General features: G+C 39.9%; 1 long non-coding RNA gene across 3 annotated transcripts in view; it reads right to left on the reverse strand.

Annotated features, from left to right (window-relative positions):
• LOC147575629 (uncharacterized) overlaps positions 1-16,094 on the reverse strand; it is a 440,855-nt gene that overhangs the window by 282,071 nt on the left and 142,690 nt on the right. The window contains exons 3-4 of one of the 3 annotated variants that reach the window (XR_015242570.1): positions 13,471-13,635; positions 11,859-11,984 (exon numbers count right to left, since the gene is read on the reverse strand). This is a non-coding gene — a long non-coding RNA (uncharacterized LOC147575629). Of the gene's footprint in view, positions 1-179; positions 11,985-13,470; positions 13,636-16,094 lie in introns of those variants that run through there. The other 2 variants (XR_015242569.1, XR_015242571.1) reach the window with 2 other exon arrangements.

Raw genomic sequence — 16,094 nt, forward strand, 5'->3', positions numbered from 1 at the left:
AGGGTAAGAGTGTTTAAAAGGCAGACAGCTGCTTCTTGGGTCATAGGAAGCTCTCTCTCCAAACCATTATTGCATAGACAGCTCTCGCTCCTTATCATTGGCCCCCTTGTTTGCAATCTCTTACTGCTGTTCCACACCACACACACACACACACACACACACACACACACACACACACACACACACAAATACATGCACAGGCACACACACATGCACATGCCAGGCTAGATGTGAACTGCACCTTGGCCTCTACTCCAGTACCGTGCTTCTGCTTTCCAGAACCAGTGATCAAATGCTAAAAGTAGGACAACCCTCACACAATCCTGGGGTGTGCCATTCCTCACCCCCTCATTTGCTTTCCATCTTCCGCACGGTCAAGTCAAATAAGCCAGGAGGCATGTGCAAGCTCAGCTCTACCTACCTGAGCCCAGTGGCCAGCAGACTCTCTCCTATTTTATTACAAAGTAGTAAAGAACATGAAATCTGGGGCCTGACTGCCTGGATTCATATCACCTCCATGATTAACAAGCTGTGTAAGTATGAATGACCCTCCTAAACTTCTGGTACCTAAAGTTTCCTCATCTGTGGAATGGGAGTAATGTAGTACTTAAATCAAATGGTTGTTGTGAATTAAAACATGAATGTATAACATATGAGTTACTAAAGGTAAATCACTTAAAACAGCATCAAATGCTATTTAAGTGTTAGCTATCAATATATTACTATGAGATGTGAAATCCAGGCTTGGTGTTTGGGATGAAAACAGAGCAGGCCTTCTGCCTGAATTGGACTCAAAGTTGCCACAGGCTTTCCTAGCATTGGAATAAAGAAGGGATCATCCTGCTCATCCAGATTAACTCACTGGATATGAGGGCTTGAAAAAGCACCATTCATTTATTCATTAGTACACTCAATATATGTTGTGCACATATTATGTTCCGGGCCCCATTGTTGGTTCTTTGGGTATGGTAGTGAACAACGCAGATGTCCTGCCCTCATGGAGCTTACATTCTTTCTAGTAAACATGCATGTCTGCTTGCTTTGCCTTGGTTCACTCCTGGGAAGAGAGGCAAAAAGCAGGATTCCGTTTGCCCAGGGCTTCTGAGAAAATGATACCTTTAATATCATCTTCTAATAACACCCCAATCATACCATGATTTTCATCCTCCACCTCTTGAGACCCCTTCCATCTTGTTCTTGGCCTCTTATATGACTTCTTAACTAAACAGGAGCCTCTTTTGCCTATGTTTTTTGATTTTTGCCTTTGAACTACACTGAAAGAATTTGGGATTTGGACTTTGAATCCTTTGAATTAACATTTAATTCTTGTGTGGCTGTACTAATTGGTTTCCTGCTGCTGCTATAACAAATCACCACACGTTTTATGTCTTCAAACAATAAAAATTTACTAACTTGCAGTCCTGGAGGTCAGAAGTCCAGAATGGGTCTCAGTCGGCTAAAATCAAGGTGTCAACAAGACCAATTTCTTCTGGATACTCTAGGGCAAAATCCATTTCTGTGCCTTTTCCAGCTTTTGGAGGCCACGAGCATTCTTTGATCTGTGGTTCCTCCTCCTCTTCAAAGCCAGTAGCGTAACGTATCCCAATCTCTGTTACTCTGTGGTCCTTCTCTTCTGCTTCCCTTTTCCATTTTAAAGTCCCCTTGAGACTATATGTGCCCACCTAAGATAGTCTACTTACTTTAAGGTCAGTTGATCAGCAACCTTAATTCCATATACAATCTTAACTCTACTTTGCCACATAATATAACATATTCATAGATTGTAGGGATTAGCACAGAGACATCTTTAAGAGACTTTCTAACACAGTTGCCTAGAATGAGTTTTCTAATCTCACTGAGACTTGGTATCTTCATGTATAAAATGAGGATTATAATACATTACTGTAAAGATACTAGACATATTATAAGCATTTTTAAAAACATAGATATTTAATTATCTGTCTGACACACTGGGCTCACTTCCTGCAGCACCTCTCCTCCTCAACTCCACACAATTTATTTCCCACAGCCATGCTGGCAAGATCTGATAGTGGGTCCTCACAATGAGTTCTCTTTTAAGGACAGAATCAGAGATAAAAGACCAAGAATTACCCAATAGACGTTAAAAGTCATTTATATAAATGACTGCGTAGTATAAATTACATTTTATGAAATCATTTCCTGAGAATAATTATCATCGAGGTGAAGGAAATGGAAAATGAGGGCCCTAAAACCTTCCCTATTCCACAATTGCCAAAGGATGGTCTTGGTGATAATACTTTTTCAGGGGGACCAGATCCCATAAGCACAAAAATGATATTCCTTGTCAGGTTTTAAGTTATTTAACTGTATAATCATTCACAATGAATACAGTCCCCTTAATGAATATAATTTTTGAGGTCATAAGTGCAGGGAGTGTATCTTATTTCATATCAGATGCCAGTTTTATAAGAAAATGTTGGTGCTTATTTTGATGGACCCAATGTTTTACAAACTAAAAAAGAGACATCATGAAATAGACAAAAATGGAAGTGTTTTTCTTCTCAAAACTAGTGTTTATGACATTCTGATGGTTGCATGCAAAGAGAATAAAATTTGGTAGCAGAATTTAGAGAATAAAATTTGGTAGTCTGTTGCTTCATTGCAAAAGGCTTCTGTTGTGATATGGAATAGGAGGCACTCGCCAAATGGATTGAGGTGGATACTGTCATTTTTTCCTGAACATTTTCCCAAAGATTCTATTGTTTTTACGGCATCTGAACCACTTCCTATGTCTGGAAAATTTTCCACCTACTGAGTCTCGGTGGAAGGCAAAGACTTCTTTCCCCTTCAGAAGCTGAAGTAGCAAAATAATGCTGCAACAAGATATCACCTTCCCAGCTCCTTTGCAGCTAGGGCATGACCATATGACCTAAGCTCCACCAATCAGAGCACTTGCTTCCAACTGTTAATTAGAAATAAATGACCATGCAGAACCTTTCCTGACAATAGGTAGAGGCAATGTTGGCACCCACATCCAGTGTCCAAGAGCATGCCACCAGTAGGGTAAGCTGTGGGAACCAGTGCTCAACACTAACAGCAGAATGTCACTGGACCGGTGATTTGAGGTATTGTCTCTGCCATGTGGCCCCAAGTCTTGTTCTTTAACTATCCCAGCAATATTACCAGCTCTCTAAGCTTCTTTTAATAATTCCTTTTCTGCTTAAATCACCCTTAATGGATTTTTGTAACTTGTGACCAGAACCCTGAAAAAGTGTTCTTGGCAGATCTATGCTTTGGGCCCCCAAAAATGTATTAATTTCTCTGAGGAAATTGGCCTGGTAACAGTCCCACTTAGTACCTAAATAATTATGAGGTCTGCTTCACCTTACTCCAAGTTCCATACACTTAAAACATCAGAAAAAGACATTAAAGATTATCTAATGAAAGATTGTCTAATTTCCTTAATTTATACCTGGGAAATCCAGGCCTAGAGAGGCAAGCTAAAAGTAAGTTCATGCAAGTTTCAGAAGCACAATAAGCATCTATGAGATGCTCCTGGGGCAGAAGTAACCTGGACTTAATTTAGTCCTAAATTCTTTCGATGGGCTAATTTCTTAATTAAATATTTGTTTGTTTGTTTGTTTGGTATACCATGCATGAAATTTATCACCAACCACTACTTTGGGTTTCCTGACAGACAAGCCCTATCTGGTGATCACATTGAATAACTATAGGACTGCACATTTTCTAACATAAGAAATCCATAGTGAGAAGCAAACTCCATTAATTTGTCTGTTTGTTTTATTCATAGCAACCTTTGGAAGGAGATTATAGTTAAACAGGAAAAAAATATAGCCTAGTATAGTCCTGCCTTGCAACTATATTAAGCCATAACTGGAGGAATGAATCCAATCAGGCCGCGTTAGGCTACACATTTCAGGAAAAATGTGGTGGAGATGGTTCTGGATGACTCACTCTTAATTGCTTCTGGCTCAGAAAAACTGGTATTGAGATTTTGTTTCAAATGGTAAGAGTCTTTTCTATTTCTGGTATGATTATCTATCAAGATAGATATGAAGACACAGAACACATATTTTGACCAAAAAAAAGTCACTCTTATTTATTACTTTTATTGTTGTTATTAGCGCACCTGTTAAGTAAATGTTAGCATGTCCACACTAGAGATAAGAATCTGAGGTGCAGAGAGTTAACTAGTCCAGGACTGGATAGTGAATAAGGAAGAGAGTAAGAAGTTAAACCCACTCAAACCACTAAGTCCAGGCTCCCTCCATTACACTTTGCTACCTGCTTGCTCCTGACTACGGTATATTAGACAGCAACCTCTGAAAGTGACATGTCAGTAAGATAATTCCAGGTGGAATTCGGTGTACTCAAGATGCCTCTCTCCCTCTCTCTTGCTGTCTCATTCTTTCTTTCTCCTAGGAAAGAGGGACAAGCCAAAACATCTGAAGTATTTCTCATCAGAGATAGGCAGTATTACTGGTTTAAACACATTTGGTTGGACTGGACTACTAGAAAAACCAGTAAGGCAGAACAAGGCTGAGCTAGGAAGTCACAGTGGGAGGATTGTGATCTCCCAAGATGGGGATCCCCTTTGAGCAGTCATTTGCAAAATAACTTGGAACAAAGGAGAGTGTTAGTGATCCTGGGCTAAAGCGTAATGAGCTTGCTGAGGAGCAGACCACAGCTGTAGAATTTTCCAGTTCCTTGGCACTGCTCACAACTTGTGCATTAAATTCTTCTTTACAATTAGCCAGTCAGATGCTGGTACTGTTGTCATGATTCTATCTCAAACCTCACATAAACTCTCCCCATCAGGGTTTACCATGCTATAGTCATGTGCCTGGTTCAAGGACATCTAAGCAAGTATACGAATTTTAAGATTTCTAAATCCTTCAGATTCATTTACTGAGGCTCCTTGGCCAGATTATCTTCAGACATCAATGTGGTTTGATTTCTGTGCAGATGAGATAGTTTACTAAGCAAGAAGTCTAACGTCGTTCATACCAGAAGATTTTTCAGCCTTGTCCTGATGCTTTGCTGCCACAGATGTTGTTGATACCCATGCACATGCCATCTGTACTCACCATGCTGTATACAGTAGTCCCCCCCTGCTTGTCTGGGAGGGGATACATTCCAAGAACCCCAGTGGATGCCTGAAGCTACAGATAGCACCGAACCCTGTATACACTATGTTTTTCCTATACATATACAGTTATGATAAAGTTTAAATCATAAATTAGGCACATAAGAGATTAACAACATTAACTAATAATAAAAATAGGACAATTATAACAATATACTGTAATGAAAGTTATGTGGATGTGCTTACTCTCTCTTCTTCTTCTTTTGATGATAATAAAAGGCCTACATGATGAGATGAAGTAAAGTGAACAACATGGGCATTGTGATGTTGTGTTAAGCTACTGCTGACCTTCCGACAATGTGTCTGCTTCCAGACATCTGCTTCCAGACTGCAGTTGATAGCATGTCACTGGATTCAAAGAACAAGAAATGGTGAATGATGGGGGACTACTGCGTACCTAATGCAGGCTTCCAAGAACAAATGCCAGCAACTAAAATCTTTCTTGAATGAAGCAAGGCAGACTAGAAGCTCTAGGGAGTAACATCCCTGGGAGTAGCCTCTCATCCATTATTGACAGGCATTAGTACGGCAGTGAAGGGAATGCCTCTTATGTACACAGGATTATTAATAGTGCCTCCTTTCATTTCCAGCAGCTCATTGGCAATAAGATACATGGTCCTCTTGATCACTGGTCTTGATCACCTTGCAAAGAACGGTTTCAGTAGAAGCTAGACTGGAGTATGAATAGGTGAGAAAATGGGAGTCAGCTTATGGAGACAAGTGTTTTAAGAAGTTTGATTACGAAAGCAATAGAAAGGTGAGGGAGCTAGACAGAGGATGTTGTGGTGACAAGGAAGGGCTTTTTCAGTGTGTTTTGAGTAAATGATGATGGGCATAATCATCTAGTGAGAACAAGACTGAAGATGAAGGAAAGAAAGAAGAAAACTAAAGAACCAAAGTTCTTGGGGACGGAATTAAATCTAGAGAAGGAACTGCCATTAGCTACAGCTCCTTTGCCTGATATAGTAGGTGCCAAAGAACTGTGCTTTGTTTTAAATATCCTTTTTGAGCGGTGCCTGGGTGGCTCAGTCAGTTAAGTATCCTACTTCGGCTCAGGTCATGATCGCACGGTTTGGGAGTTCAAGCCCTGCATTGGGCTCTGTACTGACAGCTCAGAGCCTGGAGCCTGCTTCAGAGTCTGTGTCTCCCTCTCCTGTCTCTGCCCCTACCATACTTGTGCTCTCTCTCTCACTCACTCTCACCCTCTCTCACTCTAAAAAATAAACATTAAAAAAATTCTTTAAGAGATGCCTGGGTGGCTCAGTCGGTTGAGTGTGGCTACTTCGGCTCAGGTCATGATTTCATGGTTTGTGGGTTCGAGACCTGCACGGGGCTCTATGCTAACAGCTCGGAGCCTGGAGCCTCCTTCAGATTCTGTGTCTCCCTCTCTCTCTGCACCTCCCTTGCTCATGCTCTGTCTCTCTTTGTCTCTCAAAAATAAATAAACTTTAAAAACTTGTTTAAAAACACAATATCCTCTTTGACTTTTCTCAACACTAGTTGATCCTTTAATGCTCAGGATGATTATTTAACGTATTATAATGGCTCCTAAGTTGTATGTTCACCCAATAACAGTTACTTAGATCTGCATTTCCAGAACTGTGACCTATAGCTTGCCATCATCTCATGAATTGTTAAAAGTACTCAGAGCCAAAAGAGTTCCATGATCAAGTAAATTTGAGAAACACTGAATACTCTATCTGCACTCAGATATTGACAAGACTCTACATTATAAACCTCAGTTTAATTTTATTTAACCAAGAATTTCCTCAGAATGAGATGTGAGAATTTATCCTAAAACATTCCAAGTATCCACACATACTCTTCTGGCAATGAAGAGTACTCATGTAGCCTCAAAATACGCAAACTAACTTGGAAAAGCAAGATATTATCTTCAAAGCTTACCCACTTGCTTTAGAGATCATTACCCCTAATTTATTATAGAATTGATGCCTATGAATTCATTTTTCCACTGAGATAGGAAAAATTATTATTTTCCCTTATTGCTCTACTTTCTTCCTATACTTTAAACTGGTTGCCACCATTGACAAAATAATATAGGCAATGCTAGTGACTCAACTTTTAATAAGTTCTTTATGCAAATATTGTCAAAGGTCTCAGAAAGTCTAAATATATTTTATTCACATGTTCCCTTTTATCTATATGCATATTTATTCCGTTGTAGAACTCTAGAAGATCAAAAGGCAGTACCAATTTGAGAAGGAAAAAAATTGCAGAGCTAAAGAAAAAGCCAGAGGCTGTTCTTCCATAGAGCTGGAAATAAGAGGAATAAAATTAAAGAGAAAGTTTCTTCCCATGGCATGTTCCCAACAATTTTGGACACTTTTGCAACTTGAACATGGGTTTGAACATGTTAAACATGAAAAAAAATATTGATGGGAGGAAAAAAAGATTAAGAGGAGAACAGTACTTACTCTGGCATAAGAGTAGAATGACTTTACTGTGTAAATATGTAAAGTTTTCTTCCTCATCTTCAAAAGTGTTTCAAAGCAATGTAAAACAATTTGTAGACTGTGAAATTCATATTATTTACAACTTCTACCCACAGGACAAATAAGAGTTGATTTTTCACTATTGAAGTGAAATTAGCCCCAAATTTTATATTGTATGAGAAAATTAGTTGTAAAATACTTTGCAAAACTGAAGTCAAACCTTCAATGTTACCAGAACAATCATCGTTTCTAGGTAGCTGCTACTGTTATGGAACATTAAATGACTTTCAACTCATGAGTCCTTGTGGAGCTAAAATATCCCATGGCAAACATACTGAACATTAAAATAAAACAGGATCAATACTCTTGAGTAAAATTCACCTTTGGCCAATAAGCATCAGGGCCAAATTAAAATCTCAAAGCCACTTTATCTAGTTATTTAAACATATTCTGGAAGGTTTGCAACTTAACTTCCATTAATATCTGTGTAAAGTCAAATGTCTTTCAATTAAGGACCAAGTCTAATTATCTATGTTTTTGCAACACCTTTGACTAATGATGTCCAAGGACATGAAATTGAATAATTCACATGCCATTTTTATTGTATTGCTTCAGAATGATGTTCACATATTAAAGATTGTCTATTCCCATAAGACAATCCCAGAGGTCAAAAGATGGCATCACACGTTTTCATAAGCAGTCCCAAATACCATGTTTGCACCGTCTATTTTCAATCTGATAATCGTTCATTGTTTTAAGTAAAGATTAGACAGTAGAAGTCTACTGTATTGGTTCACACCAATTAATAAATATCAACCTAATATCTACTAAAATGATACAGAATTCAAAAAATAAATTAAAATGATATCCTTGAAGTACAACTAATGACCACCACCAGGTGGCATAAGGCCTTGCACACAGTAGGCACTCAAACGTATTGATTTGAATGTTAACAAAATAGCAAATAATTCGAGATTACACAAAATTTCACCCTAAAATATTTGGTATACACCACTAAATCTCAAAACCCAGTCCCCAGACCAGCAACATCAGCATCACTTGGGAATTTTTCAAAAATGCAAACTCTCAGGCCACACCTTCAGACCAAAACGAATCTGAAACTCTAGAGTAGGGCCAAGAAATTTCTGTGTTAATAAGCTGTTTAGGTGATTCTGATGCACATAAAATTTGGGAACCACGAGTATGGACTACAGATGCTGCTTGTTCTGGAGAATCAAAAAGGATACAGAGGATGGAGAGACCAGGAAACACTTCACCAGGAGGCAGCAGAGTGAGACTTCCAGTTCTCACAGTACAGTGAAGATGATCAGAGAACCTGAACCACTGACTGCTATCATCGTTATGATTCAGCATATAAACACACGTTCTGTGTTTATTCTGCCATCATTCAGATAAGAAAAATGAGGGTTCATTCAGTTGATCTAGATAAAGAAAATAATATGAATGACAGAACCCTTGGGGGAGCAAAAAAATGTTAAAGTATGGTCAGATTTGTGAGGTGAGAGCAACATGGAACATTGAAAGGATGATTCTCTCGTAGAATCTGGCCACAGATAGCTAGAAGCTTATTAATAACATTGGGAAACCATACTGCCAGGCCTCCCTGTAGTTACACCGGGACCTTATAACTGGGATCTAGCCAACATAATACAATTTTCAGTAATATCTGCCACATCTAGGCCTCTGTGTGAAGTTGGACCTCTCTTGCCCTTCTGTGGGGGCAGTGAAGTTTTGAGAGAGGCGCCACTGAAAGAACCTAGATCCCCACATCACTGCTTGAAGAAATACTGCCTACCTAGGAGAGCTACCTAAGCAACAGTAGACCAGCAGTAGCAGGGGTGAAAATAAACCCTGTATTGAGTTAAACTCCTGAAATTTTGGAGTTATTTATAACCACAACATAGCCTAACTTACTCTGATTGAAACACTCTAGAAATAACCAAGAGATGGCAATAGCATGTTCAGGACATTCAAAAGCAAGATTCAGCAGAGCCAAAGAGGAGCCAGAAGATTCTACTATTCTAAGTGGTTGGACTTATCAAATTCCCAAAGCCAGAGAACTTTCTTTTTAATTTGCAGTTTTGGCTGATGGCCCTCTTTCCCCTCATTTACAACTATAACTTAGTAGCCATGCACAATGAGTTCTTCATATCCAGACAAGTAACCCTCAGAAGACTACCCCCTTCTAAAGAGACTTAGCCTTTCTGAGTGTATAATGAAACATTTTATTTCCTCTCAAGGCCTTTCCAAGTGGATTGTATTTGATAAATACTTTCAATCCAGCAGTAAGAGACAGTAGTGGCCTCACAATTTTTAGAGTTGAAGGATGATAATTTTGACCATCACTGTATGATCTTTCTTGGTCTTTCTGTAAGTAACTGACTCTTTACAACATGATACAAGATAATAAAGTGATTCAATCAGGGTTTGGTCAGAAATTTAGAAGTCACTCTAGGGATCTCAATTAAGAAGACATTAAATACAGGAAGCTGGAGGCTTCCATAAACATTGGCAAAGTTGTGAGGACAACGGTCAGGAGGGCTGCTGGAAATCAGGAAATCAGAAAAGTCAGAATCAAAGGGTAGCTCCTGCCAATGATTTCAGCTATCTGTAGCTCTACTAGCTAGTCCTTGGGCAAAGGCCCAGAATCAGCAGAAAGCTGCCACCAATGAAGCCAGTTGCCTGCCCTACAGAAGTGACTTTCAGGAGGACTCCAAAAACCACTCACAAAAACCCACATCTGCCATCTGCTGACACCCACACACATTTCCATAGTTGATGCTAGAGAGAAATGACTTGAACCTCCCAGATGCCTTCTATACCTCACCAAAGTGACTGATTTGCAGAATCTAACTGGAATCCTGCTGATTAGGAGTTTGAGAAATGTAATTTCCAGGCTTTTAGCCCCAGAATGCAAAGAAAGGGAAAGAAAGAAAAGCAGGGATAGTTATTAACAGACAATATCTAACACAAAAATGAGTTATGTAAATGAAGAAGACCAGAATGGACATAAAGCCAGTTAAACAACCTGTAAACAACCTGTGGGATTGTATTTGAGGCTTGGACAATGCCAAAGTAGATCAAAGGCAGTGGTCATTTAGGCAGTCATCTCCAAATACATGGTTTTCCCAGAACATTGGTTGCGATACTATTGGTAGGAACTAACAACAACCAATTCTAGTTAACCTGTGGAAACTTCTAAAAATTCTACCACTTGGTCATTTGATCTTTGTTATGCTAATCAGTTCATAATAGAAACCCAACTGAGGCTAGCTTAAACATAAAAGACATTTCTTGGATCCTATGTCTGGGAGTCCACAGGCTTTTGTCATGGCTAGAGATCCTGGAATTCAGGAGGTGGTATCTAAGCTATTCCTCTTTTTCCATCTTATACCTCTTTTAATTCTTGGCTTTACATTCCAGAGCAACCCCTATAACCCTCTATGTAGCAAGCAAAATGGCTCTGACAGGCTCTTAGCTGCCCCAGTTTGGCAACCTCAATGGAAAAAGAACTTCTTTCTCTACAGCCACTCCCAAGGAAGACTTTGATTGCTCTGCTTGGGTCAAATGGTCACACATCCATCCCTGTGCCAAACTCTTTGGCCAGATGGATGGGTTTCTCTGATTGACCATCATGAAAAAAGTGCATTCCAATGATTGATAGTGTCCCTAATACCACAGAGAGTGCAGAAGGTGTCCCTTCACCAAAGGAATAGACAAAGAAGACAAGAAACTATTCTGAGAGAACAGTCTACTTCAGTTGGGCTGGCTGGTAATAATGGTCAGAACTGACATATTGGAAAAGCCAAGAGAGGCCAGATTTATGAACATGATAAAAAGATGAGACGTTATCTAGAAGGGAAGAGGTGGGAAGGGAAAGGAGACCGCAAAAGAGGGGGCAGAGAATGATGGGAAAGGAGGAAGAAAAAAAAAGAAAAAGGAACAGAAACTTGGGTCTTTTTTTCCTTTTCTCTCTTCCCCCTCTTCCTTTTCTCCTTTCCCCATCATTTATCTCCTCACTCTGCTTTCCCCTCTGGGACCTCAGTAGTGCAAATTCCAGGACCCTGCCAGGAACTGCAAAGATTACTTATTTGTTATCAATAATGCTCTCTTAGATTATGAACTTTAGTTCATAGAGGAAGATTCAAATTTCCTCAACATTGGTCATATCTCCAGCTCAGAACAATCAATCAGCCACATTCTGGTGAGCAAGGCAAGGACTGGCAGAGACCTACCCCATGTTTCAAGGGACACAATCCTGAGACTCGAATGCACCCTCGTATACCGCAGCATAACCAGTCCCATGGCCATGTCTATGTTGCCATTGTCCTCTGGAGCTTTCCATATCAGAGAATTGTGTACTAAGCATGGGAACAACAGTTGAAGAAGGTGAACTTAGGCCACTGTTATTATTGCATTTCTCCTCTACCTACAAACATTTTGACTTTTTAAATTGTGGCTCAGATAAAAGTAGGAAGAAAACATGATAAACAGCAAACTCTGGATTGGTTGTTGACAAGAGAATGCTAAAAAAGTGCTACATAGAAGGTAGCATGGTATCCATATTTCTGCCTCAAGGGAAATTCATTTTCAACTCAGATATCAGTCTGACAACAGGAACAAGTTTTTAAAAACCACCTTCATGACCAAAGCACAGGAAATACTACACAGGAGCAAAATACAAACACAGCAAACAACAGGCAAATGTGAGGATTGTACAAACAGAACCGGAAATCATTTGCAGGGAAGAAAGACAGGCAGGAGAATTCATTCTGGCACACTTTGTTCCCGGGCTTCCCACTAGTGGCGGTCCTCAAGGGGAAGAAGACCCGCCATGCCCACTCCTTCAACCTGCTTGCCGCAAGATTCCCAAATTTCAAAACAGAGCTCGTTAGACTTGAATGCATATATATTGGTTAATTTCACACTACTTTGTGAGCCAGTAGACAGAGGGTTTTATAGGAGCCAGGCCCCTGTCCCAAGGCAGAAAACTAACCAGAGTCCTGCTCCTCATTCCTATAAGGCACCGTGTCTCTGGGTCAGATGCCTTCTGGCTCATCCCATATGTCTCTGCCACAGCACAACTGTCTTTGTTTCCCCAGAATCAACTTGAGAACTAAATGGCTTTAAGACCCCTTTTCTTATTTTATATTAGTCTTTCCACATATGCAGGTTTCCTTATTCCTCTTCCCAATTTGCATCTCCCTTCCCCCCAGAGCTTACCTTTTTTCTATTCTGCTGTTAAAGCAGGGAACTTGGGAGTTAGAAAAGTTGAAGTTTGTTAAAGAATTTAATATGGAACGGCAGGAATACATTCAATCAGAAAAGGATGGAGTGCACATCTCACTCTTTAGCCCAGATTCAGACAACACCAGGCACAAAAAGAGAAGGAGGTCTCAGAATTTACCAAAATCTCATTGTGTACTAGAATTATTTACACTTGTGTCTGATTCCTCCACTAGGCTACACATGGGAAACACAGCAGCTTTAGCTTATCTGTCCTTGTATCCCTAATAGTACATAGCACAAAGCTTTGTTTTGATACACAAACACTTCACTGAATGGAATAGCAGGTGACACAAAGAAGCAAAATAGATTAGCTGAATAAATACACATTAATCTATTGTTTCGGGTGGAAAATTCCACTCCAAATGGCTGAGCAGCAACAGAGCAAAATGAAAACTGTACTACAGTTTATTCATTAAGATTCTCCAGAATTAAGTGAAACCACCTGGTTATGTGTCCCTCCCTCCCCAGCTTTCTGTTTTTACATCACATAGACCAGGTCTTTGGCTTAGCTGCCTTAGCTTCCCATCTGAAAATGAGACAACTCTTATTTTTACTGACCTCTTCACAGGTGTCGCGTGAGTTTTGATAATGGTCCATATGCACACGCTGCTCCATGTTCTTTCCCTGCTCACCTCAGTCCAAAGGGACTAAACTGCTCCCTGGAAACCGTTCACATTCCTTCAGGTGACTTGAATACCAATGGCTATCCTGGAAAACTATTCCCTGAAAGAGTTAAAGTGCCTCCTTTTAAAAACAATCATAGAGGAGCAGATGGCACATTTGCTAACCGAGAAGAAGATGTTGCTCTCACTCGGGTCTAAATTCCCTCCCTCCACCTGGCATCCCAGACAGCTGTGTCAGCCCATCTGCCCACCTTGAATTCATCAGGTGAATGCTCCATTTCCTTAATTGAGGTTAAGCTAACCCAAGTAATCAAAGACAGTTATGGAATGTTCCCTGTCAAAACCATGCCTCTGATTATATGATACCAACAACTAATAATGCACTCAGTCACACTTCAGTGCCTGAAAAGCTTAGCACAGTGAATGAAGAGATAGATGAAGATGACAGGCAGACCACTTTTCAAGGACTCATGAGCACACAGCCGATGCCATTCTTCGTCTTTAAGGTAAACTCCTTGGGAAAGCTTCCACTCACCCTCAAGAACTTGGATAGGTAACGTCCCTCAAGTCCTGCCTGGGAAGTCCCAAGCCACCCTCCCACCAGGCAAGTCTTTGGAGAGTCAATGCCCTGCCTTGCTCAGTGGGAGGCCTCAGGGCCCCTGCTGCCATAGGAGGGCCTCTCTGGGTGACAGCGTCCCGACCCTGGCCATTAGCCCTATATTTATTAATTGAGTGTTCCCTTGTTCTGGGCGCTGGGAATACAATGGAGATAAGATTGACAAAATCGAGAGTCTCATAGTGCCTACATTTTAGGGGAGAGACAGATAATAGGTATAAACAAATGAATTTGACAATTCAGTTAGTGGCAATAATTCTGAAGAAAACAGATTAATATGGTGCTGAGGATAGGAAAGGGGTGGGGGAGTAATGGAGAAAAGCAAGGTCCGCAGCTAAGTAACGGGCTCTATGGGAAAGAGTAGGACAATCCTATCCTGAGGGCTGTGGTTTCCTGAGCAAATTCCATTTTGGAATAAAACTTTGCTTCTTTGCTCACGAGACTCTCCCCTTAAAGTTGCTGAAACCATGATGGTTAGGCATACATATGTAGCTGGCTAGTAATAAGTAGTATTTTGTCCCAAATACCCATGGAATAATAATAAAAGTAGTATACAGATTAGTTCAAAATGAAAAAACAAATTATATAGCAACATTCACCCAACTGAAAAAGGAAAAGAAAGAAAGAAAGAAAGAAAGAAAGAAAGAAAGAAAGAAAGAAAGAAAGAAAGAAAGAAAGAAAAAGTGACCTCTTTTATCTCGAGGGAGAGTTAAGAAACAAGGCAAGTAAATAGAGACAAAGATCTACTCTCAACAGAGACAAATTACTGAGTGTGTTAGCTAGGAAGCTGGCTAGGGCATTAATCTATAAGAGGAGGCTCACACCTTACTGTAACAGACTGCAAATGTGGTGCTATTTAACTCCAGATTCCACATGTGACTTTATAGGCTAAAGGTAAATTGCACTCAAATACATGCTCACTCATGTTCAATATATAAATAAAGGTCTTGGTTTAAATTATAGCATGGTAGGGAACAAACAGTACTTGTTACTTAAAACTCCTCACTGCCTTCTAAGGAAGGTGGGTCCTGATACCTGGAGGATTTACTAAGTGCAAGCTTCATTCTCAGTGTAATTGTCTTTGGAAAAACTTAGAGAAATATTAAATATTGGGGGCATTTCAAGTTTGAAAAAAAAAAGCAGCATGTTTAAACAGTAAGTTCCCTCACATATCTGGGATATACCATGACCTCCAAAATCAGGCCCAAACAATTTAAAGATGAGTCATATGCTACTTAATTTTTCCAAAGCATGAAAAAAAAAATGATAGAAATCTTTCCAAGGAATTCTCAAGGCTAAAATTTTTCCTGAAACCAAAATAAAAGCAGAACAAAAGAATAATACAGAACCATCTTTTTTTTAATATGAAATTTATTGTCAAATTGGTTTCCATACAACACCCAGTGCCCATCCCAACAGGTGCCCTCCTCAATACCCATCACCCACCCTCCCCTCCCTCCCACCCCCCATCAACCCTCATAAGAGACTCTTATGTTTTGGCTCCCTCCCTCTCTAACCTTTTTTTTCCCTTCCCCTCCCCCATGGGTTTCTGTTAAGTTTCTCAGGATCCACATAAGAGTGAAAACATATGGTAGCTGTCTTTCTCTCTATGACTTATTTCACTTAGCATAACACTCTCCCGTTCCATCCACATTACTACAAAAGGCCAGATTTCATTCTTTCTCATTGCCACATAGTATTCCATTGTATATATAAACCACAATTTGTTTATCCATTTGTCAGTTGATGGACATTTAGGTTCTTTCCATAATTTAGCTATTGTTGAAAGTGCTGCTATAAACATTGGGGTACAAGTGCTCCCATGCATCAGCACTCCTGTATCCCTTGGGCAAATTCCTAGTCAGTGCTATTTCTGGGTCATAGGGTAGATCTATTTTTAATTTTTTGAGGAACCTCCACACTGTTTTCCAGAGCGGCTGCAC

This window comes from Puma concolor, chromosome D3, assembly GCF_028749965.1.
Source record: "Puma concolor isolate L17-30 chromosome D3, mPumCon1.1.hap2, whole genome shotgun sequence".
NCBI classification, from domain to species: Eukaryota; Metazoa; Chordata; class Mammalia; order Carnivora; family Felidae; genus Puma; species Puma concolor.